Here is a 15,406-nt window from a genome sequence, read left to right as displayed (position 1 = left end):
GTAGGTTTAGCTCACGGTCAGCTCGAGATTCCATCACCCAAGAGCTGTTCTGTTATTTATGTTCTCTGACGTTCCCTTGCCATTGGGAACCATGACACAGCACACTGTAGCGCTAAGACATGCAAACATGAAAAATGAAAACTGAACTGCAATACTGCACTAGAAATATGAAAAATGAGAGCGTTTAGCAAGGCAAGCGTAGGACCTGATATACGAGAGATGCCGTAAAGGGGCTATCAGGTACACATAAAATTGGCCATTTTTATGCGCTAAACGCTCTCATTTTTCATATTTCTAGTGCAGTATTGCAGTTCAGTTTTCATTTTTCATGTTTGCATGTCTTAGCGCTACAGTGTGCTGCCTTTTTTTACTTGGATTTTGGAATTGGGACTGGGTTTAGAATTGGGACGGATTTTGGAATTGGGACTGGGTTTGGAATTGGGACGGATTTTGGAAACGGCAAGGATTTTGGTACTTGAAAGGATTGGTAGGAGAGACAGTGGTGTGGGGGGAGGTGTGGGAGTAACTAATGGGGGCTGTTGATTGGAAGGTGGCCTGCGCTATAGCAGCATGGCAGCCTTGTATTACATGCATCTGCTGGTCAGCAGTAAGATTTTTCATGCTCGCTTGTACTGCCTGAAAAAACACATTATTTGGCGACTGACTTGCATCTGAATGCAGCCTATCCAGACGACTGCTGAGTTCAGCAATGCTTTTATTCACCATGTTGAACCCAGCAGTGACTTGCTCGGCCAAAAGCTTGATCGAGCTCTGGAAGGCTGCATTCAGATGCAAAAACTCGGGAGCATAACTCCTTTCCTGACCCCTCTGGCGCTGCCGCCCAGAACTTAAAGGTGTTCTAGAGGTGGCAGCATCAGAGGGGTGGGGTAAAGGGAAAGCTAACTCGTCACCAGCAGCTTCATGTAACGAAGTCTGCCATGATGCTCCAGCGCTGGTGGATGTGGATGGGGCCGAGGGACCAGAAGTGAGGGAAGGGTCAGAGGTGTGGGGTCTATTGATGTGGCCCACGGTGGCAGACTCCTGTGGGATCACTCCAGAGGAGTCCAAGGTAGCAGCAGGCTCCCGAGTGCTACAGATGGTGCTGTGAAAGAAAAGAAAAAATAACAATTAACATATTGATAGGAAAATGCCCTGGCTGAAACAAAAAAGGTTACACAGGTAAACATTGTGAATTAGTAAATGGGCTGTGGAATATTTACCTTCTACTCAACATCGGCGACCGGAGGAGCGACAGGGCCCTGCCATACTTATATTGGCTCCTGCGTCCTCTCGATCCACTTGGGGCCTGCATCTCCTTGTTGAACTCCCTCTTGAAGCGATCCCCGAGAGACCACCACTGCTTCATTACCCTTTCACCTGTAAAGAGAAGAATATAAAAAAGGGTTATTTACAACACATTTCGGCCTGCTACCGAAATTACTGAAATGTGACTATTTACGTGCTCGAGTCTGCTGCCTAGGTTCAAGGTCCTCCCAGTTGTCCACAACGATGAAGCATATTTGCTCCCAGAGCCGACGGGTAACAAACTGATCAGCATGGCTGCGGTCAGCCATGTTCCACACCGCCTCCCGCTCGTGGACCTCTTCGATAAGGCGGTCAACATCCAGTATGCCTTCCTCACCATCAGAGAAAAAAAAAGGGACTTACTGGAGGCTGACCGCTGCGGCGATCACGATGCCGACTCTGGGAGCTGCTGGGAGGACCTTCACGGCGTTGACCAGAACTTGCAGCAGACTATAACAAAAGTAAAATTAATTATGCTGGCTGTAGGCATATGTTTTATGTGTACTGGGATGTATGATGATCTGTTTTGTCTGTGTTTTGTTTGCACTGAGATGTCTGAAGAAACTGTTTCTGAAAAACGTACACTCTGCGCGCCCGCTCCTGGCATTTCTCCACCCACCCCGTCTCCTTCTGAGAGGCCCCCTGCTGCTTCAGTTTCCTGTGAAAACATAAGTAATGCATATATAGTGTTAAGCCAAAAATTTAAGAAGAAAAGTCATAGTTACTCACCGTTAACGGTGTTTCTCGGAGCCCATGACAGCACTACGGAGAGAGGGGATCCGCCCTTCAGGGACAGGAAACCTACAGATAAAAGGGCGGTACCTCTCCCTCGCATCAGTTGGTTTACAGAGCATCAGAGGACCTCCAGGTTAGTTACAACAGAGAGAACATTATATTTATAACATTCCTTAAAAGAGGAACCCCGTGCCTAAACTATAGTATATACATCATATAAATTATATAAATTATATTTTAGAAAAAGTGCTCACCGCACTCGTGATGGGAGGGAATAAGCAGGTGCTGTCATGGGCTCCGAGAAACACCGTTAACGGTGAGTAACTATGACTTTCTCGGTCTCCCATGACAGCACTACGGAGAGAATTGCAGAGATTAAGCTTAGGGAGGGACCACCGCCTCAAGGACCCTTAGTCCGAAGGTTAAGTCAGATACAGAGGCTAGATTTAGTCTATAGTGCCTAAAAAAGGTTGATGGTGATGACCAGGTGGCCGCCTTACAGATTTGCTCTATTGATACCTCTGACCTCTCAGCCCATGAGGTAGCTACTGCTCTTGTGGAATGCGCTTTTATACCATCCGGGATTATATTCCCCGAAGATGAATATGCCAAGGCTATTGCCTCCTTAATCCATCTGGCTAAGGTCCCCTTGGACGCCCGGAATCCTTTTCTGGGACCCTGAAAACAGATAAACAAAGAGCCTTCCTTCCTATACTCCCTGGTGGAATCTAGGTATTGGACTAGGCATCTTCTAACATCTAGATTATGGAAGTTTAGTTCTTTCTCGTTTTTTGGGTTTGGACAGAAAGATGGCAGGGATACTTCTTGTGACCTATGAAATTTTGATGCCATTTTCGGCAAATAGGCTGGGTTGGGTCTAAGAGTGACTCTATCATCCAAGATCTTAGTGAAAGGTGGATTAGAGGAAAGGGCTTGAATGTCACTTATCCTGCGTGCAGATGTTAAAGCAACTAAGAGAATAGTTTTGAGTGATAATGTTTTTATCAGGAAAGAAATATATCTTGGTACCGTGTTAGCCAGTAGATAGAAAAATATTTAGAATTGAGAGTCCTCAGTGGTTGATACCTTTTAATGGCTAACTGAAAAGATGCAATGTTGCAATTTGTTACCATCTTTTCAGTTAGCCATTAAAAGGTATCAACCACTGAGGACTCTCAATTCTAAATGTTTTTATCGGAATCGTCTGTATAGGTTCAAATGGAGGGCCCGTTAATGCTGAAAGGACTAAATTTAGGTCCCATGAGGGTGTTTTTTGAATAACTAAGGGTTTTGATCTTGTAACCGCCTTAATAAATCTTATTACCCATGGGTTAGCAGCAATGTTTTGGTTATATAAGGCTCCTAAAGCTGCTATTTGTACCTTCAGGGTACTGACTGCCAGCCCCTGCTCCAGACCTTTTTGTAGGAACTCCAGAATTTTAGGAATTGAAGGCCTGTCCTGGATCTTTACCTTGGAGACAGATAGGAACTTCCTCCATGTCTTCCCGTAAATTTTAGTGGTGATGGGCTTTCTACTTTTTAAGAGTGTAGCCACTAAGTTATCTGAGAAACCTCTTTGTCTTAATAGTCCCCGTTCAAAAACCAGGCTGTCAAATGGAGGTTCGACTCCTGTGGGTGGAAGATTGGACCTTGATGTAGAAGGTCTGGCATATCCGGTAGAACCCACGGGTCTGATATCGATAGTATCCTTAGCCAGGAAAACCATGCTCTTTTTGGCCAGAATGGGGCAATCAGGATCATTTTTGTTTTGTCCTCTCTGACTTTCCGAATGACTGCTGGAATCAGAATGGTTGGCGGAAAGGCGTATGTCAGTTTGTGTGTCCATGGAATCAGAAAAGCATCCAGAGCCTGGGGATTCCCTTCTGGGCTTAGAGAACAAAATTTGCCTACTTTTTTGTTTTTGCAATTGGCGAACAGGTCTATTGTTGGTGTCCCCCACATTTTTGTGATCTGATTGTAGATGGATTGGTTTAGGGACCTCGCCTTGTTTTAACTGAGTCCGGCTCAGGTAATCTGCCCTTTCGTTGTTTGAACCCTGGATGTGTAGTGCCGAGAGGGATAGTAAGTTTTCTTCCGCCAGTTTGATAATTTTGGCTGAAGAACTCATCAGTGAACGAGACCTTGTTCCCCCCTGGTGGTTTATATAGGCTACAGTCACTTTGTTGTCCGAAAGAACTCGGACATGGTGTCCCTGAATATCGGCTAGGAAAAAAAGAAGAGCATGATATACCGCCCAAAGTTCTTTTTGGTTTGAGGATGCCAATAGTATTTGATCTGACCAATTTCCCTGGGCTATTTTGTCCCCCAGGTGGGCCCCCCACCCTTTGGGGCTCGCATCGGTTGTTATTATCCGAGAGATGTTTGGTACCCAAGGGACTCCCTTTGACAGGTTTTGGTCTTTTCCCCACCAGAGAAGGGAATGAATAACTGATGAATCTAGGGTGAGCCGGCTTTCCAATTTGTTTTTTAGTAACAATTGCCATTCCAGGATGTGCCACTGAAGCTCTCTTGTATGAAATTGCGCAAAGGGTATCGCTGGTAGGCATGAGGACAGAGAGCCCAGAAGCGACATTGCTCTCCTTAGAGTCATTGAGGGATTGTGTAACGTTCGCGCTATCATGGACAATATGTTGTCTTTTTTGGGACCCGGAAGCCGGCATTCTTGGACCCGAGAGTCCAATGTCAGTCCTAGGAACTCTTGTACTTGACAGGGTTCCAATTTCGATTTTTTTATGTTTATAAGCCATCCCAAGTCCGTCAGGATGGTCATCACTTGGTCTCTCTTTTCTCTGCAACTTTGTGCTGAGTTGCTTGCGATAAGAAAGTCGTCCAGGTAAGGGACTATTAGTATATCTTGTTCCCTCACGTGGGCCATCATTTCCGCTATTATTTTCGTAAATATACGTGGGGCTATTGAAATCCCGAATGGAAGAGCTTTGTATTGAAAAAACCTTATTTGGCCCTTTATGGAGACTGCCATCCGGAGGAATTTTTGGGATTGATTGTGGATGGGCACATGATAGTATGCGTCGGTTAGATCTATTACGACCATGTAGCAGTTCGGGAAGAGAATCTTTATAGTGGACCTTATCGTCTCCATTTTGAATTTGTGATTTACGACGTATCTGTTTAGGTTTTTTAGATTTATGATTGTCCGAAAGGACCCGTCGGGCTTTGGTACTAAAAATAGAGGGGAGAAAAAACCTTCCCCTATCTCCTGAGGAGATATTTCCCGAATCACTGATTTTTGTAGTAGGGACATAATTTCCTCCTCTAATGCAGTTTGTTCTGCAGCCGAAGATCTTGTTTTTGTTGTTACATAATTCCGGGGAGGGAAAGAGACAAAATCTATTTTTAGACCATACCGTATGATATTTAAGATCCAGATGTTGTTGGAAATTTTTTCCCAGGCGGGAAGGAATGATGTCAGCCTTCCTCCCACCGGAGGGTAAATGTCATTTGGAGAACTTTTTATCACGGGAGGTGTTGCCAAAGAGGTAACCCCTATCCCTTCTCCTTCCTTCTTCCCACTTATTCTGCTCTCTGGGGGGTCTACGGCGAAAAAATCTGCGGCTCCGAAAAGACTGTTTAAATGGAGTCGGACCCAGATTTGGAAACCCCTTCTTCTTATCTCCCGCCTTTTGGAGAATGTCATCCAGGGTTTCTCCGAATAAAAAATTTCCCTCACATGGGATAGAACATAATTTTAATTTTGTTTGTAGATCCCCCGGCCAGCTCTTTAGCCACAAGGTTCTTCTGGCAGCGTTGGAAAGAGCAGCGGCCTTAGATGTTAGGCGTACAGAGTCCGCCGAGGAGTCCGCCAGGAACGCTGCTGCTGCTCTCATTGCAGGGAATGAATCCAGCAATTGTTTTCTGGGTAACCCGTCTTTAATCTGACTTTCCAGCTGGTCGATCCACACCATAAGGGATCTTGAGGTGCAAGTAGCTGCAACTGCAGGTCTCAGGCTACCCCCAGCTGATTCCCATGCCCCCTTGAGGAAAGTGTCCGCTTTTTTATCTAATGGGTCTTTGAGGGTACCCATGTCCTCGAATGGCAGCGCAAATTTTTTCGAGGCTTTGGCCACTGCAACATCTAGTTTTGGTGCCTTATCCCAGAAAGAGGAAGCCTCATCCTCGAAGGGATATTTTCTTTTAAGGGAGGGTACCGAGGAATTTCTTCTATCTGGTTTCTCCCATTCCCTTTTAATTAATGTTTGGACATTAGGATTTAGGGGAAAAGTCCTTCTCTTTTTTTGTCCCAGACCTCCAAACATCACATCTTGGGCCGTTTTGTCGGGTTTGGGTTCCTCTACCCCCATAGTAGCCCTAACTGCTCTCACTAAGGAATCCACTTCTTCTAGTGGGAAGCAATGTCGGCCAGACTCTTCCTCAGAAGAGGATAGGGGGGATTTTGAATCGTCCGAATCAGCATTTTCGGATGACGATCGGGCCGAGTGGGAATGTACCGACTCCTTCACCCTCTTCACCTCTTTTTTGGAGGATAGAAGGGCATTCTGAACCTCAGACCTGATTACATTTTTAAGTTCAGAGGCGAAGTCGGGGCTCTCCTCACATAGTAAGCTCTGGATGCATGACTTGCAAAGCTTTTTCTCCCAGGTTACTGGTAAAGCTTTGTCACAGGTAGGGCAGACCCTATTTTTCCTTTTCTCCAGGCTCCTCTTACCCTAGTAAGGGAGAAGAGGGAGCCCCATTATAAAATATGTACATTCACGAAGGTCACTCACCACTCGGATATGGAGGCAGGTACCGGTTCTGGAGGGGGCGGGCCTGTTAAGGAAGGCGCTTGAGACGGAGTATCAGTCTTCGTAGCTGATCTGCTACGCCGTGTGGAACGGCTGCTGGATCCACTCCTGGTGCTCTTTGTGCGGCGCTGCTGTCCTGGCTGCAGCTCCTGTGGATTGCTGTCCTCCATGGTTACCGGGAGAAAGTGCGACTCCCATGTGCGCACAATCTCCCTTTTTGAAACCGGCGCCAATCCCCCGGCGTCTGCCGCACTTCCGGTTCCTGCGCTCCCAGGGAGAAGATATTACTGCGCATGCGCGCGCGATGACCCGGAAGTCCTGCCGCATTTCCGGAGCGGCGGCCATCTTTGTGCACCCGGAGTGTGCGCTTGTCGGCGCAGGAGCTCCGGTGATCCAGCGCCCCTCCTCATTTGATTCGGCGGCGTTCTCCCCTCGCTCACCCTGAAGGACCCCTCGGTCCCAGCGGTGGCGGCTTCGGGAGCCGGACAAGCCGCGGCAGGAGCCTCCTCGCTGCCGGTACTCGACCGCCCGGTCCCGGTCCATCGGTCTTCATGCAGGTACCGTCCGAAGAGAGGTTCCCTGTCAGGGACAGGAAACCAACTGATGCGAGGGAGAGGTACCGCCCTTTTATCTGTAGGTTTCCTGTCCCTGAAGGGCGGATCCCCTCTCTCCGTAGTGCTGTCATGGGAGACCGAGAAAAAATATATATTGTTAAACATACCTCAATACACCGACGCTGCGAAGGAGGGCTCCCAAAAGAAGACATTTTGTTTTCCTGTTATCTGCAAATATAAAGACACTTGTTAGCTACTATACAATTTGTATTCAAAGCATTGTGGTCTTTAATACTTACTGTACATCACGACAAAGTATCGCTGGATCAATCCAAACTTTGGCCTGGAAGGGCCCGGCTGGCAACTGTTTGGCCTGGTTCTGCAATTATAAAACAATAGTGAAAATAGTCAGCTGAATTTGAACATAAAACGTTGCTCCACAGCTAGTATAATTTGGAAAATCACCCCTAAAATAATCCCCATAGGACCCACAAACCCCCCAAAATAGCTAATTTAATAGATTTAGAAACCACCCTGCTCAAATGTTATATCTGAGCAATGTCCAAGCAGGCCAAAAAACACCGTTCTGTAAATCCCCTAGAAAATTTACCCAAGGCACACAAGTCTGAGCTGGATATCCTAGTTCAATAACATGCGCTATGCGCAAGCTGTAAAACCAATTCCCCCCCCCCAAAAAAAAAAACAAAGTAAAATAAATTTTAAAAGAAATACCCTCCTTCAAAGTTTTAATTCCTAAACACCAGTTGAAAATGTATTGACCACATATGTGATTTGAAAAGATCCCTTTACAAATGTAAAAAACCTCTTTTTTTTTTTTTTTTCATACACCTTTTATTTTACAAAAATAAACCCTCAACCGACTCTGTATTGCATGGTGTGTGTACATTTTTACATACATCAAACTTTCAAATTTACCTTTGTGAAATGATACTATACAGTTTGAAGAAAAATTTTTAATATATATATATTTTTTTTAAACATCGCAATTAGAAGCTACAATGCTCTTTATTTTAAATACAAGTACATTTTAAATGTAAACTTTAATCAATACAATTTTTTTTTTTAAGCGTGGCTTGCCTATGGCGGGATAGGACGCAGAGACCAAGCTCCGACGTAATCCCGGCTTATTAACCTCAGAGACACAACACTGACCCCGATAAACACAGGATGGTGCGTGGGAGGCGGTCGTCATCGGCCTCGGCGCCTCTGAGTAGAGAGGGAGGCGAAATCACCCGTTATATGGGACACTCCATGAAGCTGCAGCCCGGAGAGACACCTGCCAAGATGGCGCCGGTCAGAGCTCCACACGCTCAACAGGAGACAGAGATGGAGGATCGGCACAGCGGAGGGGCGGCAGGTAACGGGCAGAAGAAGGGGATGGGTGCTATAAGAGAGGATACATACCAGGAAACCACCCCACCCAGACACGGAGAGGGAGCCCAGCGCCCTTTACAACAGAACAGGTGCACTTCACCGCCGCTACCCTCTCACTCTGCTGCCTATGGGAGCGATTTGTCCCCTGGGATGGCCCTGCCAGATGAGGACTGGGACTGGAAAGCGCACATTAGAGCCATTCCAACTAGGCAAGAAATGGACGTCCTGCTGGGTAAACTAGAGGCGTCCCATAAGCAGGATATGGGCTCTCTCAAAGAGGAGATTAAGCAGATTGGTCACCGTATTGCAGATATAGAAGTCACACAAGATCAGTTCTATCACCAGCTACATTCTCATCACCAAGTCCTACAGGACCACTCATTACAGATAAATGATATTCTTACTCATTTGGATGACATTGAGAATAGACATAGACGAAATAATCTATGCATACGGGGCCTCAGTGAAGAAGTGGAGCCGCCTCACCGGGAAAAATGGGCCCAGAAATTTTTTGGAGACATTTTACAGAATAAAGATAAGATTGAAATAGACCATATACATCGGGCTCTGGGTCCAAGGCCCACTGATCCGGCTAGACCTAGAGATGTCATCTGTAGAATCCATTTCTATAAGGAAAAAGAGGCAATTTTGAAAGGAATCAGGGATAAAGGCTCTCTGTTATATAAAGACTCTCCTCTTATTGTGCTACCAGACTTGTCTCGCAGAACACTGCAGCTTCGCAGAGCCCTGAATCCCTTGTTGAAAGTGCTCATAGACAATAACATCCAGTATCGCTGGGGCTATCCATTTCAACTTATAGCCAAGAGAAAGGGGAAAACAGCAATCTTTCGCAATATGGGAGACCTTTCAAGGTTCCTTGAAATATTGGAAATACCTAAGATTAAACTACAAGACTGGCCAGTTATAAACAATCTGAAGCCTTTACCTTCCTTGGAACAATGGCAGTCGGTCACGTCGAGACAGAGGCAGACAGGAAATGGTCACTGGCCATCGGCCTCATGAACATAGAGAGATCACTTGAAAATCTTTGCCTTGTCTGGTGGTGTTGATCCTCTGAAGCCTTAGTTTGATTCTCTGGAGATAGTTGGACTGGGATTTGCCTCCAATAGTGGCCTTAGTGTCTTGGGCCATGGGGGGATAGTGGATCTGCCCCGAAATATCCTCTATGTGACCTATACCTTATGACAAATGTTGAATGTTTTAAATTGTTTATACTTACCTTAGTCTCTGTTACTAGAAGACCTGAGAGGTCTCATTTTCATATGCCGGGTAGTAAGGAGCTCGTCGTCCGTCATGTGCAGCCTCGTTACCTCACCTAGGGATTGCAGTTTAGTGCTGCTTTAGACTTAAGTCTATATTAGGAATCTCATTGAGGTTGTCCTTCTGGGATAACCTCCTGTTTATTTTCTTTTCTATATTTGTTTTTATTAGTGTGTGTTTTCTCCTCCCCCTTCTCTTTCTCTCTGTCTTTGTTTTTTTATCTATTCTATCTGTGTGCTTTGTTCTATTGATCGGATGTCGGAACTAACATTCTGCACCTATAACGCTAGGGGCTTGAACAAACCCGAAAAAAGGAGACAGGTGTTATAGCGTTTCCACAAGAAAAAAATAAAAATAATTATGTTTCAAGAGACACATTTTGTGGCCACCAATACACCCAAATGTGTATCTAAATTTTACCCGGCCTGGTTTCACTGCCCTCATCCCTCACGTAAGGCGTGCGTGGTATCCATAGCTTTGCATAGATCATTCCAGCCTGGGGTTGTAGATGTGAGGATAGACCCGGAGGGGCGATATATATTTCTCAAGGTTACCATAAGGGATTCTGTGTATACGTTGGCTAATGTGTATTTTCCAAACCAGGGTCAGGTGAACTTCGGCTCCGGGGTTCTGCGTTCGCTGGCAGAGTTCGCGGATGGTTCTCGTATCATACTGGGTGGAGACTTCAATCTCACGTTGGATCCTAAGGTGGACTCGTCATCGGGTAGGTCCTCGATCTCTCTCCCGGCGCTACGTAGATTGAGGAGGGAATTGTTGGCCCTCAAATTAGTGGACATGTGGCGAGTACTTCACCCCGAGGTCAGGGACTATTGTTATTATTCTGTGGTTCATAACAGTTACTCAAGACTGGATCATCTGTTTATCTCTCATGACTTGTTGGACAGTAAACCTGGTTGTCCAATAGATACTATCTTATGGTCTGATCACGCACCAGTATTTGGAGAGCTGGGGGTACAGAGGAAAGGAGGACATAGGGGCTATTCATGGAAACTTAATGACAACCTCTTGAAGGATGAGATGTGTATGCTGGCTATTAGGGAGGCGGTTAAGTCCTTCCCGATAGACCATGCCCAAGATCCCACACCGGAGCCTATCAAATAGGAAGCCCTTAAATGTGTATTGAGGGGGATTTTCATAACTCATGGGGCTAGACTGAAAAGGGACAGGACCCAAAAATTGTCGGATATATTGACACTGTTGGGGATTAAGGAAACGGCTAACAAGTCGGCTGCAAGTGACACACTCAGAACTGAAATTTCGGCCTTGAGGCAACAAGCTCTAGCAATACTAGAACAAAAGTCCCTGTGTATAAGGGATAAGATACGTAAGCATTACTTTGAGTATGGGGACAAAAATGGACAGCTACTGGCAAGATCCTTACACCCTAGACTTATATAGACCCCGATTTTTAGTATAAATTCCTCGGTGGGAACTTTAGTACATTCTACGACAGAGATATTAGAGGAATTTAGAAAATACTATTCTAACTTATATAACCTAACCCAACAGGGGAATAATGCCTCAACATCAAAGCGACATATAGTAGAGTATCTGGAGAAACATTCACCTGGGATTTTACAAGAGGAAATACTAGACAATTTGGAACAGGACTTTTCAGAAATAGAATTAAAGGGGGCTATTCAGAACCTAAAAATAGGTAAATGTCCGGGCCAGATGGGTTTACGCCTAGGTTCTATAAAACATGTCAGGATATATGTGTTCCTCTCATGGGGAAGGCATTTAATAGCATCTCACAAACATGTCACTTTCCGTTTCACGCTACACAGGCTCTCATTACCGTAATACCCAAAGAGGTGTGAGGCTGTGGCATCTGATACAGCTAGGGGGCGCTGTTTGTTCTCCCCAAAATGTGCATGCAGACGGATGAAGTCCATAGGTGTGCATGAGAGTCATGGATTTCCGGTTCGGGTTTTCCAGGTGGCTGAAGGCCACAGGTTTGTATGTGTTTAAAAGCCCTGCAGTAAGAGGTATGGGTGTGTCAGGCCGTGTCTGGCGTCTGGCCAGGTGTGTGAGGTGCACGTCAGTGTCAGTCTGGTGTGTGCTGGTCTGCAGAGTGCATGGAGGCCAGCAGAGCCAGCACCCAGGGCAGCTGAATAGCCTGGCACCCGCAGCGTACACAGAGATGCAAGTCGTCCATGGTACTGGTCTCGGAGGTGGACAGTCCTGTGCCCGGAGGTGGTTGTCCTGTGCCCGTAGGAGTCGGATGTGGACAGACCTGTGCCCGGAGGTGGATGTTCTGTGCCCGGAAGTGGATGTCCTGTGCCCGAAAGAGGACTAGCATGTGCAACGATTGCAAACAGGTGGATATGGTGCCCGGCTGCTATCCGGAGGATATCCTGAACTGTGTACGACTGTGTGAGTAAAGAGTCTGTAAGAGACTTTGTCTTATGTGTACCCGGCTGCACTCCAGAGGATAAAGAGTGCAGTGCGCTGAGTGAGTACAGAGACTGTGATACAGCGATGCAGGACACCCACAGGAACTAGTCAGAGGAGGGCTGGCGTGAGTAGTGTCTGCAACATATGAGGCTGCGTGTATGGAGACATATAGAGACTGTGAGATGGCGTGCGGTCGCCCAGGGAAACTGGACAAGGGAAGTCTGGCCTGTGTAGGGACAGCAAATCTAAAGCCATGTAAAATGTATTGCATTAAACTGGTGTAAACTGATCACTGAAGTTATATGCATTTATGTGTACCCGGCTGCACTCCAGAGGATAAAGAGTGCAGTATGTTGAGTGAGTACAGAGGACTGACACCCTGCGTCTTGGGCTGTCTTATTTGTACCCGGCTGCACACCAGAGGATAAAGAGTGCAGTACGTTGAGTGAGTACAGAGACGTGTTACCGGCGTGCGGTCGCCCAGGGAAACTGGACAAGGGAAGTTCGCCCTGTGTATTGACTGAGTCATATAGCCATGCATTTATTAATGGACTGTATGTAGAAGCCGTGTACTATATTGACTGTGTGAAGTAACACATTAAAAGAGACTTTTGGGTTAGAATTTGTGGGTCACTGCTTCTTCACTGCGTACGAAGCTACCACAGCTTTACAGAGGGTAAAGATCATTCACTATGCTCCAACTTTCGGCCGATTTCTTTAATTAATGTAAACATTAAACTGTACTCTAAAATGATAGCCCTTAGATTTAATCCATGTATCCCACATTTGATACATAGAGAGCAGGTGGGTTTTGTCCCGGGCAGGGAAGCTAGGGATAATACTATCAAGACCGTATCCTTGATGTCAAGGGCCAGAGCTAGGGAGATTCCTTTATGTTTGTTATCAGTTGATGCCGAGAAGGCTTTTGATAGAGTTCACTGGGGATTTTTGGAGGCTACATTAGAGGCAATAGGTATACGACAGAGGATGAGGAATTGGATTATGGCTCTTTACCATGATCCATCAGCTAGAGTGCGAATAAATGGTCAATTGTCGGCACCGTTCTCAATTAAAATCGGGACGCGTCAGGGTTGTCCACTCTCCCCATACCTATATATCCTGGTAATGGAGACGTTAGCTAATGCTCTCAGACATAATCAGTCGATTAAGGTGGGACATACGGAACATAAGCTGGCTCTATTTGCGGATGACCTCTTATTGTATGTGACCTCTCCTAGAGTCAGCTTACCGTCTGTTTTAGAGGAGTTTGAAAAATTTGGGAGTTTGAGTAATTTTAAGGTTAACTTACAGAAGTCAGAATTGCTTAATATAAATATCCAGGAAAGCGAGGTGGAGCAGCTTAGGACTAGTTTCCCTTTTCGCTGGAATAAACATTCCATTAAATATTTGGGTGTTCACATCCCAGCTGACCCTCAGAAATTATTTGATCTTAATTTCCTTCCACTTCGGGGTTTGATAGAGAAAGAGACGAAGGCCTGGTATCGTTTGCCACTGTCATGGTTTGGGAGAATTAATGCCCTTAAGATGGACATCTTACCTAAAATATTATATATTTTCCAGACTATCCCGTGGGATGTGGAGGGGTCCTTTTTTCTGGGTCTACATAAAATAATGAGAAAATTTGTATGGCATAGTGGGCGCTCTCGTATTAGCCACGGCCAGTTAGTTCGACGTAGGGAGAGTGGAGGTGCAGGCATGCCCGACTTGCGAGCCTATCATGCGGCGACTATTGGAAACTGTATCCTGGATATATTCCATAATAAGACAACTAAACTCTGGGTGGACATTGAATATGAATCATCCCCTAGCCTGTGTTTGGGGTTTTTTTGGCTCCCATACTGTGTTGATCTGGGGAAATTGGATATATCTCCGACACTATACACTATTGTGAGATCGAGGAGGCGTTTTGCAAAGCGTTTCCGCCTGGCGACTATTCCGGGACCACTAACCCCCTTGGTGGGTAACCCTGGACTCCCCCCTGAATTACAACATTCAACATCTATAGTTTGTTCTAGTGTTCAGGGGGCTATTCCATGTATTAGAGACGTGACCAGTCAGACAGATATTTTGTCATTGAGAGAGATTCTGGGAGAGGGGAGGCAAATGCCGGGGCACTGGCTGCAGTATCTGCAACTTCGGAGTTACATTGGCTCTCTGGGGTTGGAGGGCTCGTACCGCATGTCCACTCCTTTTGAGCAATTGTGTTTTATGTCTCAGGGCCCGACACATTCTATTTCCTTGATATACGGTTTGATAGTGTCCGGGGGGATGGGAGATGGGCCTCTCAGATGTACAGTACAATGGCAAAGAGAATTACACAAGGAGATTGCGCCTGAGTTGTGGGTGAGGGCATTCACATGCGCACATCGGTTGTCGGTGTCTTGTAGAATCCAGGAGCTGAATTATAAAATTATAACAGTGGTATAGAACACCTGCTAGGTTACATAAAATTGATCCGACGATATCAGACGCCTGTTGGAGATGTAATGGGGCGGTGGGATCCATGTTATATATATGGTGGAGTTGCAGTGGTGTCAGACCCCTCTGGAACGACATATTTGCCTTATATAATCATATTACAAACAAGCAAGTAGAGGCGACACCGGAGATAGCTTTATTGTCAATTTTCCCGGGCTCTGTGTCCAAAAATAAGAGGAGTATGTTACCGTATTTCATGAATGCAATGCGCCAAATCATACCCAGATTGTGGAGATCCCCCGTAGCGCCGAGGAGTATAGATTGGGTGGAGGCATTGGATGTACTGTGCAGGATGGAGGAGATGAGGGCTTTTGATGACAGGTCGGGTGTCAACTGGTATGCGAAGTGGTATCCGTGGATACAATTTAAAGAAGCACAGCATCTTCAGATGTGGGTGGCACAGGGTGTACTGCCTCATTCCTCATAATGGGAACT

At 46.0% G+C, this 15,406-nt stretch overlaps 1 protein-coding gene and 1 long non-coding RNA gene across 2 annotated transcripts in view; both read right to left on the bottom strand.

Annotated features, from left to right (window-relative positions):
* LOC143767631 (uncharacterized) overlaps positions 1–15,406 on the bottom strand; it is an 850,082-nt gene that overhangs the window by 558,065 nt on the left and 276,611 nt on the right. The window lies entirely within an intron of this gene.
* Positions 380–15,406, bottom strand: part of LOC143767720 (uncharacterized) — a 29,291-nt gene continuing 14,264 nt past the window's right edge. Inside the window, exons 2-6 of the long non-coding RNA XR_013213754.1 lie at positions 7,678–7,757; positions 7,546–7,606; positions 1,889–1,963; positions 1,221–1,377; positions 380–1,102 (exon numbers count right to left, since the gene is read on the bottom strand). This is a non-coding gene — a long non-coding RNA (uncharacterized LOC143767720). The remainder of the gene's footprint in view (positions 1,103–1,220; positions 1,378–1,888; positions 1,964–7,545; positions 7,607–7,677; positions 7,758–15,406) is intronic.

The sequence above is a fragment of the Ranitomeya variabilis genome, chromosome 4 (assembly GCF_051348905.1).
Source record: "Ranitomeya variabilis isolate aRanVar5 chromosome 4, aRanVar5.hap1, whole genome shotgun sequence".
Taxonomy (NCBI): Eukaryota; Metazoa; Chordata; class Amphibia; order Anura; family Dendrobatidae; genus Ranitomeya; species Ranitomeya variabilis.
The sequence above is the reverse complement of the archived record's forward strand: the minus strand, read 5'-3'. Positions and strand labels throughout refer to the sequence as shown.